This window comes from Chroicocephalus ridibundus, chromosome 3 (assembly GCF_963924245.1).
Source record: "Chroicocephalus ridibundus chromosome 3, bChrRid1.1, whole genome shotgun sequence".
Taxonomy (NCBI): Eukaryota; Metazoa; Chordata; class Aves; order Charadriiformes; family Laridae; genus Chroicocephalus; species Chroicocephalus ridibundus.
Genome location: NC_086286.1, coordinates 116,930,642 through 116,948,507, shown reverse-complemented (window position 1 = coordinate 116,948,507; position 17,866 = coordinate 116,930,642). Strand labels below are relative to the sequence as shown.

Genomic DNA, 17,866 nt, shown 5'->3' with positions numbered 1-17,866 from the left:
CCACCCCACAATTCAGCTTTCATTCAGCCCCAGGTACTTGCATTAATGGCCTAGTTCTTTTGAGCCATATAAGCCCCACTCTCTGAATTTGTAAAGACAGCAAGTGTTTTCTTTCTGTAGCATCACACAGAAGACTAGAGCCATGGGATCTTGTGGAGAAGGGAAGACTCCACTGAGATATGACCTCTTGATATGAATCAACTGTGAATATCCTGAACAGAGATAAGTCTGCATCGCCACCACTGCTAGCTACAGCTCCATCAGTCACCCAAAATAACGCACTATGAAAACTCTTAGGCACCTCTATCTAATCCAGAACTGACTTCCTTATGATTTTTAAAACAAAATGACTGAACTGGTTGCATCGCAGAGGTGGAACCATTTTCCAGCTACTGATCCCAAGTCTATCATCCCAGATGGAAGGATCCAGAGAGGCTGCTTGCCTTGGAGGGACCCACTGTGATGCAGAGCTCCCAACCTCCTTTTACGGCAGCAAGACCTAAAGGGAGACAACCCCATCCTGCTTCATAGTAGGGTCAACCCTCATGCACAATTTTGTCCTTGTCACTTTTTGATTATAGCAAAAGATGGAAATGGGAAAAGCCTTAAAAACTGGGTTCAAACTTCTGATTAAACACCAAGGAGAGGGGAAGGAAAGGCAGATACAGAACCATGCTGGGAGGGAAGGCGCCAAACTGTCCAGAGAGCTGAAGAGTTTATCAGACAGAAGTTGAAACCCTCCAGCTGAGACTGTTTCATGGTATCTATAAAATGTGATGGAGAACACCTACTGTTCAGAGGAACAGCAATTCCATGTAACTGCCATGAAGGAAAGGACTTCTGTTGCCTTCTTGCCACTCCAGTGCCTTCCAGACAGGGTGAGAACAGAGAAATAGATCTCTGGGAGGTCGCGGTGGCAGGGTTTCAGGGCACAAGTTAATGCACATCAGGTTTTAATACACATCCATTTTTCTGTGTAGGAGGAGGTTACAAAGGACTTTCTGAGCCATGATCTTCTCACTCACCTCACCTTTAGCTTCCCCACGTGCAAGGGTTTCTTTAGGTTTGCCACAAACATCACTAGACACCTACTCAGTGATGTTCTCTCTTACTATTTTCGTCGTATTACTTTTTGATAGTCCTTCACACAAGCAGGAACACAGGGTCTGATGCTATAAACCTCACGTATTCTACTTGTGCTTCTTCATGGGACTCATTCCAACCAAAGCTACTGAAAATCTCATAGGAATCTCCCTGTGTATAACAACTACTGACGCATATAACACATGAACAACCAGGCCCAGAAGATGCTGAAACGACATATTTGCTCTGGTAATTAATTCTGCAAAAACAGATCTCTATCCAGAGGGAGCTTTATTTATAAGAAATAAAAATGTTATTCTGAAAAATAGGAAAAAGCATTTCTTTCTCTGGCCACACTACAACCCTCTTTAAACAACTTATCTTAAACCCAAATTAGTTTGAAACATTAATTTTCCTGTGTGCGTAGCCTACTGCATAATCAAGATAAAGTTCTTGTTCTGCTAAGACACAGGGGGGTGGGGAAAGCCCTACATGAGACATACTGCTTTCTAGCTAACCAAGACAAGGAATAGTCAGCTTTTACGGCATGATAAACTGTGTACACAGAAGTGATTTTACACCTTATTTTGAAGACAGGTATTTACTAGCTAACGGAATGATTGTAAGACCCAGTTGCTCCAGGCATTTCCCAAGGCTCAGCTGTTAGGAATGATTAAGACATAAAATAACAGCACTGATCTCTGCTCACAGATGAAGGGCAGCAGGACTCAGCTGATAAACAGTACCACACTTATGATCTAAAGCCAAGCTGTGTTTTTACAACACTATAAATTAAAAAAAAATAAATAAAATAAAATCAATCTCAAGGACTGGGGGGATTAGAGGTCAAACTATATTCAAAACCAAACTGACTCTATTTATGGATTAATTTCAGTGAGTAAAATCTCTAATTCGCTTTCAGTAATTCATTAAGATGAAAGCACTAGCAATGCAAACTAATACAAAAAACAGGCAAGATCTCGTGTTACCTACAGGCATTTCTGACCGTAACAAAACCCAAGCAAGTTTTACTTAGAAATAACTAAAGCAAGAACTTAGTGCTCAGCAAATCCTCCGTACACTAGACTCTGACTTACTGTTGAGACAGCAACATAAAACCATATTGATTATGCAGATGATATTCATAATGGTGCCTCCATGTAATTGCTCTGTATAATAAATTCAGTGAGCAACAATTTACTGCTTTGTTTTGAGGGCACTGTGGTCATAATTTGTGCAAGATACAGAGAGAAAATGGATCTTGCTTAGGAAGGCCATGGTCCAGAACCTGCTATAATACCACTATTAAGTGATTTTTAGATTAAGACAAGAACATACAGGAAAGTTTCACGATAACTATGTCGAGGGGAGCTTCATGATCTGAAGAATGTCTTGTTTGACTTGCAGGGACCTTGATCCCTGAGCCATGGACGAGGACATTGTTGTGCCAGGCACCATCAGAACAATCTGCGGCATTTAAACAAGTGACTCCGGCCACAGGGCAAAGACCACAGATGATAACTTCTGTCTCAGCACAACATGCTCTCTACTCAAGGGAACCCTTTACTCACTCAACTGACTTTTTAACTCAAGGGTAAAACTGTGTTTAGCTGGAAACGATGCTTTCCTGGAGTGCCAAAGCCTGTGAACATCCTAAGAACACAGAGCTACCACAAACTTTGCAACTCTCAACTTGAAGTGCAACATTAGCCTCTTTGATCTTCTGTAAACAACAAGTATTCATATATAACATAATAAACTGCTAACCATTCCAAAGCACACACTTCTTGCCCTGGAGAGAGTATAAGAGAGTAAGCAAACACATACCAGATGTTAGTTACTTGGTTGCTTTAATTGCTTCAATTGTTTCAATGAGCTACTGGATAAGAACTCATATAGAATAGAAAATGAAACAAAACACAAAAGAATGATGCCTACTGGAAGAATCAACTTTATTTTCCGAGATGATGGAAAAAAACCCCAACAAATAGAAGTTCCAAATGTTAAGCTTGAGGGCCAAATAAAAGCCAGTCATAAGGAAAGCTGTGTGAAAAGGATACAAACACTACAATAAAAAACAAAGCAACAGGATCCAACTCTTCCCAATCCAATTTGGAGATGGGCTCCAGCCAGCGCTTCTGCAGTCATACATTGTTGGTGAGGCCACAGGCCCATTGTCTGGCTTGGAAGGGGGATAGCAAATTTCTGGGCTTTTAGCACGCTGTGAAATCCCTAAAGCTCACAAAAGGAGAGTCACAGAGGCAGAGTTTATACATACGGTCCCTTTGAGAGAGCTATGACACAGATGTATAACATACCCCAAAGTGCTGTGGTTTCCAGTCTCTTCTGGAACAAATCCCTAAAAGATTTTTAGTGGCAATGTGGATCCCCATACCACAAATTTATTTGTCAGCAAAGTTTCTCTTTCTCAGTTATCTTTCACATATTATCTACACAAAGTCCCCGTACTCTGTGAGGTCCTGTATCACAAGCCTCAGCACATCTTTTTTGATGTGCTGCACATTTGAGCATGGTAGTACCTCAGCTGCTGGTAATTCCAAATTGGTACAGTTTCAGCTTTTGTTAGCATTAATCTGTCTGTGATTATCCGGGCACAATAGAAAGTAAGTTGAACTGATTTACAGTTGGATAGACTATGTTGTGCTTTGCTACTTAAAATATTCAAAGACAGGACATCCCTACAGATTTTGTACAAGTTTGCTTCACAACTATGTTTTCTACAGCCTTACCTCCTACTTGCCACACAGTAGCACTTCATAAACCTCTCAAGACTAAGAAAGTTCACATTTTAGGATCATTTCCTCTAAATTGAAAGCATATGAATAAAAAGGGACAAGTCCTGCTCACACTGACGTCATGAGGGATACAATACTGACGTGAACTTGAAAGGGCAGGCAAATCCCTGTAACTCTACAAACTATTTACAAACAGAGCTCAAGGATAATTTTTCCCAAAGAATCTGACGATCTTGGTAGATTTCCATTTTAGCATTCCCAATTCAGAAAACTGAATTTTGAGCAAATTCACTCTAAACAGTCTTAACTGGGCATCCAACCATCCCCAGGCACCAGATTTTGCCTCCTAATGATGCAGACAACCACCTGGGCTCTAACTTCTGCTAATTTCCTAATAGTTAAGAGGTTCTACAAATTACAAACGTGCAGCTTTAGACACCTAAGTACTTTTAAAAAGCTGTGGATATGACCCTAACAAACTTGAGCTCAGGATCAACATTTTCACTGATTTTTTTTAAATGTTTGAATTTGTCCATTCATCATAGGGCAAATACTTGTCTAATGCACCACCTAAAAGTACTGTCTATGCTTTCTGACTCACTGAGCATAGTAAAACATCTAAATGCATGTATAATTTACTTGATCAATCACAATTAAGGATTTGGACTGAAATCCAGTTAGTATGACTTAAGCTATTGCCTGTCAGCTGGGCAGTAATAACTGCTTTAGCACACATAATTAAACCTAAAAAAATGTAAGGTAATATTACTTGGCACAGCCTCTTTCATTGTGAGATAAGCTGTAACCATCAACTCTCCTTTTTAATATTTGACACAGTTAACTGTAAAATCATTCGCAAACAGCCTGTGGAGGCAGAGGTTAACTTTAAAAAGCCAGCACAAATAGCAAGACCATCTAAAGAAACTGCTCTGTGGTTACGGACATTCTGTGAGGCAAAGAGGATAAATTCATCTACTAAATTATTTGCTCAGCTGTAATTTATTTTTTATATTTCATTGGCAGTGACATCCTTTATCCAGAATATTGCATTAAAATGCCATGAAAATAATAGAATTATGCAACTACATTTCTCTTAAAATAGATTCAATACAACCTCTCAGGAGACCTTAGGTAACTAAAGTTTGAGTTGAAATATCCAGGGCCAAATTTTGTTCTGATGTTACTTCCACGTATGCCTACTTGGCTAAGTTCACCCCGGTACAATTCTACTGATGTCACCAAACTGTTTCAGAAACTGAATTTGCACCAAATGTTCGTGCGTCTTTGTAATAAAATGTAGATGACAAAGAAACGATCATCATTTGGAAACAACAGTAGCTGATAGGAGCACTGCTGCCAACAAAATGCAGAATTATTTAAATACCTGTATCTGTGGAAAAATAGTCTTCACGGCAAAATATACTTTCTTTGAAAAAAATCACCTCCTCCAAAAGACTGCATAAGAAAGAAATGGAAAAGAACACAATCCGAAAGAACACAAGCAAGAATAGAAGAATAAGCACATCCGGCCCACAGCTCATACTGCTTAGCTTAGGCACATGTTTTCAGGAGGGGTGAATCATCTACTGGAGAAACCCATCTCTATTGACTAGATAAGCAGCCTACGTGACTAGTGTCATAAGGCGTCTAACTTGCATATGGCCAATACTAGGTAATATGAATCCTCCCAAAGTTAAATTCTGCTGGTTTTCACTACGAGGATGCTGGCAAGGACAGAGTATATGCCAAGGGGTGGGTAGGAGAACGGGGCAAGGAAAAACAGTGCTGGCTGTAGCATCAACATGACAGAAGCTTCTTTGGGAATGCAGTCAGTGATCTGATTTGCTTTCTTATACACGTAAAGAGCAGGGACCGAGATCTAATATCACCATAAGAACGTCATCTTGTAAAATTGTAAAATGATTTAAGGAAAAGGCAAAAAAAAAAAAAAAAAGAAAGAAAAAGGTATCTCCTTCCTAACTTGAAAAGCTCCTGGAGATAACACACATTATGATAGTTAATAAGGCTTGCACCTTGCAACATTCCCAAAGGCTCTGCAATTTATATTCTGTTCATATAAATTAAAAGATCATTATCCGCCTTAACTAAGTGGAATTTACAGATTAAAATGCCTTTACTTGAAAATCTACCCGTAAATCCCCACCAATTAAGCAAAGTTATAATGCCACACTTACGATACCTGTTGGCTTCCACAGACAGCTGACCACATTAAGCATTTCCTTAAGCTGTATTGTCCCAATTGCTGAAGTTCATGAAAGTAATTAAGAAGATAAGAAGATCCTCAAGGCACTATTATGACCAGGTCAGCATTGCTGTGGTTTGATGGTAAAAAAATTTTCTCTCTCCAAGTTAATTTTTTGGCAATAACGTTGTTTGACAGGTCATCTCAATGACAACCATCAAGAGCACAGTTTCAAAACAAGAAGTACTCTTTGAAGTGAACATTGTAACTTGCAGGTCAAAGGATCTCTGCAATGAGCGCAGTTTCTACAGACTCCCTTCCTCAAATTAATATTCTGTACCCCATTCTCCACTGAATCCTACATTGTTGCCATTCGAGTACTTCTCCAACAAGCATGACGAACGAAAAAAATCCTATTGTTATGCCTATTAGGTAATTTGTAGTACCATTAGTGGCCAAGAACATCTGACAATGATCAGATGCTTTTCCATATAGGAAAAATGACATGGAATAAATGTACATCAACGTATTTCTTTAAAAAAAACAACACCTGCATTCTTCTTTCATCATTAGATTAGTCTGGAGTCTAAGGAAGTCCTCAGCGAAAGTCTATTTCATGAGGTAGTTTGGCTTTGAAAGGTTAATTATCTAAGCAAATAAGATGATGCAGATACCCAGACAGATAAAGCAGCAGATCAGCTGTCCATGAACAAGCGCAGCCCACGTCCCCTCGCACCATGACTCTCTCCACAAACTCCTCAATACCGAGCACATTCCAAACCAGGTAGTGGTACCCAGAGACACAGGGCCCAGAGCCAGCAGTCAAACACGTTCTCACAGACTAGCCCTATAGCAGGTAATTTAAAAAAAAAAAAGTGATTTATAGGAGTCCCCTCACAAACAGAAAGGACAGTCTCTAACTGGACTCATTGGCAGGTTCAGTAGTCTCTTTAATATGCGTGCTGCTGCTGTTATCCAGAAAAACTAGTCAGCTACCCCGTTAATGATCCTACAGAGGCTCATTTTTCCTGAAACATGACATCTTCAAATATTTCTTCATCTAAAAAAAAAAAAAAAAAAAAAGGCACATTTAGCTAGAGTAGAAAATCTAAATATTATTCCTGCATTTATAGTGCAGTTTCAAGAGTCAGTGGTAGCATTGGGAGGCTATGACGGCCAAGGTGAGAAACTGCACAATTCATCCCACCACTACAACGCCCCCAGGCCTAACATAAAGGGATGAACAATTAGACGTGATATTTTTTCTCTAATACACAGGTGCACGAACCATTTAAGACTCTCCTGAGTTTTCAAGAAGAGTATTAGTGGTTCACAAGCCTCTGCACAGGGGTGAATTATACCCACAGTGAACCACAATTCTTCCATGTTAAAGGAAGGCATATGGAGTTCGGTGAAATTCAGAATGTTCTTATCTCTTGTGGAAGGGGGACAGAGAGTTAAAATTAAGATTTAACTTACTGCCAGAAACATTGACCTGATATTTAAAATTTTCCATTCATTAGTCCAGCCTACAGTTTTGTGATTGTAAAGGAAAACTAGTTATTCTCATTTCTCTCTTTGGAGTCTGAGGAATTGTCCTCCAGTTCCTAGCACCAATGATTCCTGATGCTGCAGGACTGTTGATCATTTCTGCTCCTAGATTATCTCTTCCCCCTCCTAACCTTTCTTTTTTTTTTTTTTTCCTTTTTAGAAGCAAGACAATGCTTCTAAAGGACACAAAGTCCAATCACAACAGTCAGATTCACTGGGTGAAAAAGTTGTTCTGAACAACGACAAATCTACGCACCCCATAAAGCAGGGCCTTTCCACCTTATGCTGGGGAAGAGACATCTATGAACATACAACTCAGGACTACACTGTAGTACATCATAGCAGAAAAAAACGTTAGGAGACATGTGAAATCAGCCCTGCCTGTGCCACCAATCACGCCTTCCCTAGCACTTAGCCACAGGACCAAAATAGCTAAAAGGGCAATTCGGCTGCAGATGGCACCGTCCTAAACCACTCAGTTGGCTACCCATAACTTTTGAATCCATTATAGTTTTATTCTAAAGTCTTGCCTTTGGGATAAGCTGCTTAAAAAAAAAACAACAAACGTTTCGCACAATGTTGTTATGGGTGTCTCTCAGTCACTTTGGCTATTTTTATTTATAAATTAAATGGTATACGTTAGTAATATACTATCAACTACAGAAATTAGGTCGTGAATGGACCTTGAAGAGTAATATAATTCAATCCCGCCCCCACCTCAAGGCAGGATCAGTTTTTCTTAAACAATTTCTGACAGATGTTTATTTAATCTCCCACGATAAACCCTGCTCAAAAAGGTTGTGGAATCTAGTCCAGTGCTTGAATGCCCTTCTTCTCTCAAAATTATTCTCCTAACATCTACTTAAGTATCTTGTTCAGTTCAGGCCCGTGGATGTGTATACTTAGAGTAGGTTTGGAATGGGATGGAGTCACTGAGGATGGACAGCAGAAACAGGCTGTCTACAAATTCTTCATAACAGTTCGGTTTCTTCCTTTGCTATATATCAAATTTTACTTGGCAGTCTGAGTAGCTAAAGTTACATGGTATTTATTTTTTTATGTTTTGAAAAAAGTCTATTAATCTCAGACATAAACAAAGGTTTTCTTTACCATGGTGAAATTCTGCAAGACACTTGCAGAGTCTCTTAGGCAACAAGAACACAAGCAATTGTTGTTGTGGATATTTTGGGCGAAACCTTCAACTGAAAAGCTGTAAAAACCTTTGTGTTTGAAGCATGTTAATTTCATTAAAAGGAGTCTGCGTTGTTCAAAAGAAAATTCTCTTGACCCAAGACAACTCTGAAGAAGAGCTCCAGATCTCACTTATTTAAGTCCTGCAAGTCTGCTTCGATCCAACAATCGCTTTCAAAGCATCCAAATAACTTTTACAGCGTGTGAGCATGCATGACGTGAGGCCACACATTAAGGGAGGATATGTGGAGGCAGATGGAGAGAATATCTGCAAGGGAGACCTTCTTGAGCACAGAAACCTCTGGATGCAAAAAGGAGTTGGGGACAGCCTTCCAGCCAACACTGGGAGCAGCTGGTCCAGCATGCTACAGGTCAAACCAGCCAGCTGTGTCCAGCAGGTTCCATCTCTGAATGGGAGACAGACTGTAGCATGGTGCTACAGAAACGTTAGATGTAGACCAAGCCCTGGGGACATACTGCTCGGAGCCACTCTGTAAACCTCTGGAAGCCTCAATTTCTTGGAGCACTCGGATTTTGAGACACATGCTCACCACTCCTATATTGGACATCACTTTGTTCTACTCCTCCTCTTGACTTTCCAGGTAGCATCACGAACTAATTTGTGTTGAAAAGGTCCTTCGGAGGCCATATTGTCCAACTCAATCTGCAAAGCTGGTCCAGTCAGAGCAGCCTGTTCAGGGCCAATTGAGTTTTGAATATCTCCAGGATTTCCCAAACTCTCTGGGCAATGTGGGCCAGTGCTGAAACCCTCCGATGGTGAAAATAGTCTAATCAAAAGCTCTTTTGTTCCAACTTGGGTTCACTGGCTTGCATCCCATTGCTGTGCATCTCTGAGAAAAGTTACACATTAGGCAACTGTAGACCACAGTAAAGTTTCCCCTGCAACTTCTCTTCTCTAGATTGAACGAACCCATCTTTGTCAGCCTCTCCTTGTACCCTGTGTGCTCCAACCCCCAACTAACTTGATGGCCTTCTACAGGACTCACTCCAGTACATCAATGTCTGTAGCAGAGAGCCCAAATCTGGACACAATCCTTCAGATGCAGTCTCATGGTGCCAAGCAGGGAGGAATAACTGCTGCTGTGGAACTGCTGGCTACAGCCTTGCTAATAAAGCCCAGAATGCAGCTGGCCTTCATTGCGAGGGCACACTACTCACCCATGTTCAACACGTTGCCTACCAGGATGCCCATGTCCTTCTCTACTGAACTCCTTTCCATTCAGTCAGTCCCACAAACTGCACTGTTGCCTGGGGCTACTGCAGCCCAGATAGAGTTTCTCCAAGATGTTGAAATCCCGTTTAACAGTATCCCATCAGCGTATCAGTGTAGTATTAGCCATCTCAGTCCTCAAAAACTAAAGGTATTTTCCTCACTTACTTCAACTTTGCTGTCCCCACAAAGCATTTAGCAAGAAAGGACATTGCCAGAAAACGTGTGAAGCAAGTACATGGCAGGCTAAGATATAAAATTGCATCACTGCACCACTGTTAAATTGCATATTGATAGAAATAGCTGAGGCATTGTCATGATACACAAAAAGGAACAGCCAGCAAATAAGTTTTTCACCAAATAAGCATCAGTCCTACCAGTGCAATTCATCTCGGCACCTGTCAATATGATTACCCATCATTTTTTCGGGAAGTGTTGAGTAGCTAGTAACACCTGGATTTACATATGCAAAATAATACCGCACATTGGCACAATCTGTAAGGTACTGCAATGTGTAGGCTGGATTCTGGCAATGTCAATACATGGGTTTGCACAGCCCATAAAAATATAGCCATTTACTCAACCCAGTGTCAGGCCCTATAAAGTTATTCAGGTATAACTTTGACTATTGCCTTCCAGTGACAGAAAGTTTGGAACAGAATACAAAGCCAAGCCAAATTAGAAGGAATTTCGGAAGCCAGAAACAGCCCTTCCTCTCATTCCTTCTCCCACCTTGTTTTTACAAACACTTTTTCTAATGTCTAAGATGACCCATATAAAATCCGAGAAGAAAAATGAAGAGAGGTGGCTGGGTAAATCCTCCTCCCCCAAAATCAGCAGAGATTTTGCAGAAGACTTTAATAGGATGAGGGATTTCTTAGGTTTTTGCCTGGGATAACCTTCAACTAGAAAGATTGATAAACTCGCACAACAAGCCCCAAGGATTTTGAAGGTACCACAAGACGGAGGCAGTTCATACCAACAGGTCCAGAGGAAAACCTGAAAATCTGATCACATATCTTCAGAGAAAGAATTAGATTTAATTAAGCATATGCGGTGCATTGGAAGAAACTAATTTAAGAGCAATAGATATTTGGTTTAGTTGGTATTTTCCCTTTATAAGCTGCTGCTTGAAGCAAAGTACCACGAAGCACCACTTTAAGCTAAAACCTGTTTGGCCTTAGCAGCAGCACTAATCCAAAACTCACTAGGAGGAAGAAGACACCTGAAATTACATTTCTTTCTTTTTGTCTACATTGGAATGAAATACTTCAGTATGTGCTCAGTAAAACCTTGGAGAGAAAAATGATGACTTCTGCCTCTCACTTCATTTGTGCAGCACTTTCCCACAGGTCCCAGGGGCCCCGAAGATCTTTAAAGTTCAGACTTCGTTTCTGAATACATAAACACTTGATATCAGCTGAAATCAGTAAGATTTATCACTAAGAGAAACCTGTCTGATTGCCTAAGACTCAAGTCGCGGGCCTGAGGCCAGGAGCTGTCAAAGATGCCAGCTGAGACTCGGTCCAAAGTTTTCAGATAGAGGTGGATAAACACAGGCAAAAAGAGCCTCTTTCAAGTCACACTGGACTTCTTACAAGCTAATGAATAAACCTGTGCTTAAGTATTACCTTGAACTGGAGCTTTTGCTCAGCGCCAAGGAGAACTGATAGCTTAAAAAGGCTGAAACACATTCCCTGCCTCTAGCATTTACAGAAAACCTCAGAAAAGGCTGGCTTCAGGGCCAGGAGATGGATGGAGCATCCCAGAGAGCCAGGAATAAGCACTTTGCCTAGCAGCAAGTGTTTTCAGATTAAGCTTTTCTCATTTTTAAGTATACCAGGTTTCAATGTGTCCCACCACAACTCTTATTTGAGCGTTAAATAGACTATGAGACCTGAAGAGATAGCTTTTCCTTAGCTTTTTATTTTTCTGTCATCCTAAAAAATTAATCAAAATTAGTGGGGAAAACTGCTCTCTGCCTGGCCTAACACACAGCAAACAGCAGAACAAAATCACAACTCCCTGAAAAAAACAGTTTACAAAAAATGAAGCCATAAACACCGTTACTATTCCCAGACTAATGGCACCGAGCAAAAATACCAGCAAGGACCCAGGCTATCCCCCTTGTTCAGCTCAAGCTTTTAGCAATTTCATGGGTGAATTAAAAGAGCGGTATTGATCCAAACCGCCAGTGCAAACGTTGCACTGGACTGGGAGACACACAGATCTTCTCAGCTTAAGGAGAACATACAAGGCAGCATCCTTTTCAGCTGCTTATTCAGAGAAAAGGTGTCTGCCACTAAAACGTCACGCTGAAACCGTCATTCAACGCTTGTCACTAGCGAGGGCTGAAACATGGAGGACTTAAATCTGTGCTGCAGTAATGAGTTAGTTATTTTCAAAATCAAAACCTAACTTATGACTCTATTTGTTCTTCTTTCAACTGGCAATAAATAGAGTTCATAAAATTACAAAGCAGCTTTGGAAATGTAATCCACTTAAATTAGCGGTTATTATGATTCAGATAACTGAAGAATTTTAATTGAAAAAAAAAGAAGATAAAAGATATAATAAAAACCTTCAATAAAAAGGAGTCTTCTTTGGGACATATCCAATCCTTCATCGCCCCCCTTTTAAATGTACTGATTGACAATAACTGTACACTAAAGTAATATTGTAGATTTATCATTGCACCTCACAAACTATGAGGTCAATTTTTCTCCCCCTTAAGTCAAAAATGACTTTTCCTTTCTCTCTGCAACACGCTCTCCCCTGGCATCACGGAGGCTTCGGAGCCGAAGCTTTCGCAGCAGTTAACACCGCTAGAAACAGCACCAGCTCCTGTCAGCTCAAGGAGAGTTGGTGGAAGAGGAGCAAGGAGCAGAGCAGAGCTATCAGAAATGCTGCCAACTGTTATCAAACTACCCAGGCTGTGCCTTAACTCCTCCATGCAAACCAAAGCTGTTCATAGATTTTTCCCCGAGTTGGCTTTCTGCCTCCCCCAGGTAACTTGCCCGTAGTTACATCAACAGCAGCAATCAATTCCTTACGCTCAGAGAAAAAAAAAACAAAAAAAACAGAGAAATATAAAATTCCTCCTATACGTGGCAGAAAATTGCTAATACTAAGTTTTACATGACTATTAACAGGTTTTGTCCATAAATCTCACAGCCCTTTATTAACTTAAAACTGCTGTGAGGCAGAGATGCCTTGAGCTCCGTGATTTGGAAGCCGAACCTGTGACTTGAGAAGTGACCTGTTCAATGTTACGTAGCAGGTCAGCATGTTATGCTTCAATGTTCTCAAGTCCATAAAGCCCCTGTCTTTGCTTTGCTTTTAGTGAAAACTGAAGAAGAAGGGCCAGCAGCCCTCTGCACAGGTTGAGCTCTGAGCTAGCACTGGACTAGAATGATTAAAAACATGGAAGAATTAACCTGTTTTTAAGATGTCAGGTGGCATCTAAATTGCTTTTCCAAGCTGATGAACAAAGGACAAAAGTGTACAAAAGAAAAGGAAAAAAAAAGGAAAGTAAAATTCTCTCTGTCTCAGATGATCAATATCCTGTCATCCTTAAACCGGCCACGCTCCGTTTTGTCCGTGTGGCCTTTGCTGGTTTTTACTGGCAGGCTGGTAAGACCCAAATATTCCCAAAAAAGGGAAAAGTTCATTTATTAGACTTTACCCCAAGACAATCCTCTTCAAAGCACGGGCAGTTCCAGCAGAACAGCCACCCTTCCAGGGCACGCACACCTTGCCAGCACGAGCCCTTGCAGGGTGAGAGGGGACAGCTGCGTTTCTTGCTGCTGCTGGCAGAGGTAAGGACGGTGCAATGCACCACACGCGGATCGATTCTGCTGGATCAAAATTGGGCACCTCCCGCTACCCAAGTTCAACCTTCAAGACATAAATGGCAACAGACACAGAGCAAGCTGAAGCCAGGCTGATGTCTGCAGTCAGGGCACGTGGCTGTCCTGAACGGAGAGACCAAAGGGCTGAGCCGTAACAGTCTCCCCTTGTGCCACCTCCCAGCAACCCCTCAGCAGCCAGGAGAACCAGGAAATCAAGATCTCTCACCTCAAGGCAAAATGGATAAGGCACTTGAGCGTGAAGGGCAAGAAGATGAGCTGGAGAGCTTGTGGATAAAGGGACGGGAAACAGAAAATCACGCTAAGAGCAAGGACATAAGGAGTACCTATCAGACAGATATCAGTGAGGGAAACAATTTAGAGAGGCCAAAATGAGTGAAGCCTTCCACGATCCTTTGTATCAACGTTACCAACACTTCAACCACAGACCACCATGCTCACTCCAGACTTGTCCTTGCAGAATAACGCATGAAAATCAAGGTCTCAGGCTTGAGAGCAAATGGCCTGAATCCAGAGTAAACTAAGCTCCAAAATAAGAGCAGTGACCACAACGGGACCTTCTAACATAAGTGATAAAGCTCATCCCTACAGAAGACAAATCTCTCTTGAAAAAAAGATCATGACTGTGGAATGAGCTCCCTCAGAAACTAAGGACCAACATGGTCAACACCATCTTCCCTCTCCAAGCAGGATAAATATTTTAGAAGTCATCTCTTCCAGAGCAGAATGAAAAACAAAAGAAAGGAAAACCATTACAAGCAACTCTCCCATACAGAAGTGCCTTCTAAGAAAAAATGGGCAAGTTACCCAGAAATGACAGATGACAGCAGTTTACTGTTGTCAGGACTTCAGCTATGTTATGAATGATGGTAAGACAAATTCAAATAAAATGGAAAGTAGAGTATAAGAAGCATACATAAAATATGGAAAAATAAAACGGGCCAGAAGGAAATGGGGTGTAAAAAGAATAAATGGTAAAGAATGGAGAAGCATACTGGGGTTACACCTCGGAGCAGATGATCGCCTGACATTAACTGGTGCAGAACTATTGAGAGGAACTGGTCAAGGACAATTTCTGTCAGCTGAGGATTTGGCTCTCTACACAGAACCAGACAAGGGCAATCACACAGCATCCTGCCTGGTTTTCAGGGGGTGCTTTCCCTCTCGGAAAATAAAGGAGAAAAATAAGATGGTCTCATAAATTAAAAAGGAGAAAGAGGCTAAACAGAAAAAAAAAATATATGAAGAGCAAGAAATAAGAATAAAGAGATGGGGCAAAGGCAAGATAAGAATAAATATCCACAGGTTAGTGGAATACATTTTATTTATTCATGAGCTCTGTTTTATTATGTGTCCTTGGCAGACATCCCATAACTGAAAATTTGCAAGGCAGGGAATGATGTGAGTTTAGAGACTTGAGCCTTGTTTCTAGTCATTAGCCTTGGGCAGATCTTCTTAACATACGTGCCCCAGTAGCAAGTAAACAAGTTCTTTAAATCCAGAGCCTATAGGCAGGAGGCATGCTCCAAACAAACGGGCTTGGCCAGAGAGGGATTCCAGGAGAAAAGACACAACCTGTTTTCAAGTAACCGAGCTGAAGGACAGGCTGTTAGGCAAGAGATTGCCCAACAGGATACGGTCCGCTTCTCACGCTGACCCCAGCTCACATCAGACTCTGCAGAGCACCCGCCTTTCCCACGCACTCCTTGTTAACCGGCACTTATTTTACCTGAGAGCGTGCGGAGGCTCAGCTTGCCCGGCTGGCAGGGAGGAGGGATGCACAGAGCAGGCAGCCACCGGAGCAGCGGTCCCTGGCAGCCATCCCAGCACCGAGGCAGGCCAACGTGTCCAACTCCGGCTTCGCTGGGGGCTCAGCCGGGACAAAGAGCACCCCTCTGGCAGATGCACCCAGGCTGAGCGGGGAAAGCCGGCTGTCTCCGCTCTCCGGGTGGGTTTACGGTGCCTCTGCAGCTCAGCTCAGTCACTGCTCAGCCCGGTTTTGCATGGAGGCTGAAACTGGCCCACGGTCTTGGCACCTAGTATTAATAGTTGATTTTACCTTGCCTATAGCTGTAATTGCACAACTAAGCGATATTGCTGGCTTAATACCAATTTATCATCTGTTCAGGTTTGAGATGTTTTCACTCTTCTTGCCCTGGGAAATTTCCTAAGTCCTAAAGAGGGTGAGCAAAGAAATGCTTCGCCTTCTGTTTCTACAGAGGAGATTTTAGGAAAACATCTGACCTCACCTGTCTCAGGAATAATTCTAGGGATCACACTGGAGTTTGCACCAGCTCAGCTAAAAACCTCTGTTTATTGATTTCTTTTGCCCACACTCACAAATAGGAAGTTGACGGGCTGCGACCATTTCTGTGGGTTGCCTTAATGCTGAGACTGATAACAAGACATAGACATTTAGACACAGCATTCAAGGAAGGTCTTTTCAAAAGGAGCTTTAATGTCCTCTGCTATGAATACATATAGATTTTTCTTATTTTAAGATCAACTTAAATCTTTTCAGCCTGTGTAAAGAAGGTCTAACAGACAAGTAAAAAACTGTGACTTAGGAAATTTGGATACTATTTCTGGACCTTCCCCATTCTTCAGTTCCTGAAATTGAAAAAAAAAATGAAATCATGATACTGCACCTCTTTATAAAAAGAACTGCTTTGAAATCTATAGGTAACAAGCACCATGTAAAAGTTCAGTATGATTACTGGCAATTATAGCTCTTTTATCATCATTTAGCTACCTACCTATATACAAATAATTTACACAATTTCAGAACATAAAATCATTTCTGTCTACCCACAGTGCTATCTCAGCAGAAGTTTAAATACAGAAACTAAGAAGTTTTTTCCTTATTAGCCGATTGTCTTCCACTCGCCCAAGTACTATCTTTCTGAACAGTGAAATCTAGAAAAGTAGAAGGCAATGAGGAGAGGATGCAGTTCCCTATAAAAAACCCTCCATTCTCAGCACAAACGATTACTGGTTTTTCAACCCCACTGCAATGGGCAGCTTCTCCCTAGCAGCAGATACCAAATACTTTTTCAGTAAATCTGAAAAGCCACCTCTACTTCCTACTGAGTTTAGGGTATCAACACTGATCGTATCCTACCAAAACTGTGGATGACTTAACTCTGGAGCAGAGAAGGATTTTGGAAAACACTGCACTTGTGACCAAGGAAAATAAGAACGCATGGCCTGGGACATGCTTCTAAAAATGAGACCTTCCCAAGGTATCACCAGTCGGACACACAGAATTTGGCTCAAACATACCCTCGGAAAATCCTGGCTCAAGTACAAAGTGTATTCTAGCCTCCTCTGTCCTCTTAGGATGTTAGCCTGAGTACCTTATGCCATCTATTGGCCTAGACCAGCGACAAATGCTCTGAGGAGAACTTTAATTCTGGGAAAGCGACTGTGTTAAAAGGGATCTGTCGGTAGATCTGTAAATTCTGCTAATGGAATCAATACGCTGCCGCTGCTCAGATCTTGAGGTCTACCTTCCCCAGCAGACACTCTGAGTTCAGCTCCCAGAATAACCAGCAGTTGGGCTTTGCATTAGGCAAAAGAGAAATAGTATTGACACAGGGCGCTCTCACGGGTGAGAACATCCAGAAACTGCGTGGTGAGGATTTTCACTGTCTTGCAGAAGCACATAGGAAAAGTTTTTATAGTAAAAATAGAAAGCCCCTTCAAAAATCAACCTGGATGTAAAATCAGGGAAACTATCCCCAACTTGGTAAGTCTACTTTAAATCAGCCACGCAGAGAGAAGAGACTTCTCCCACATTTCTGTAGCCGCAGAGGCTCCTGTAGTAATTCCCGGCTGCTTAAACCTAGTTTACTTTTTAATCTAAACGTGGTTTTAAAAGGCAAAGGCAGAGCTCTGCAATGCGAAAGGGATTCAGAGACACCTCTATTGACCAAGCCAGTAAAGTCGGCAGGAAAACCGAACCGCCCGGCCGCCCCGTCCC

The 17,866-nt window shown here is 41.6% G+C and overlaps 1 protein-coding gene across 3 annotated transcripts in view; it reads right to left on the bottom strand.

Annotated features, from left to right (window-relative positions):
* KCNS3 (potassium voltage-gated channel modifier subfamily S member 3) overlaps window positions 1-17,866 on the bottom strand; it is a 29,535-nt gene that overhangs the window by 10,761 nt on the left and 908 nt on the right. Inside the window, exon 1 of one of the 3 annotated variants that reach the window (XM_063330523.1) lies at window positions 15,614-15,730. The exons of the other annotated variants lie outside the window; for them this stretch is intronic. The gene's annotated coding sequence lies outside the window, so the exon portion shown is untranslated. Of the gene's footprint in view, window positions 1-15,613; window positions 15,731-17,866 lie in introns of those variants that run through there. 3 annotated transcript variants of the gene reach the window in all.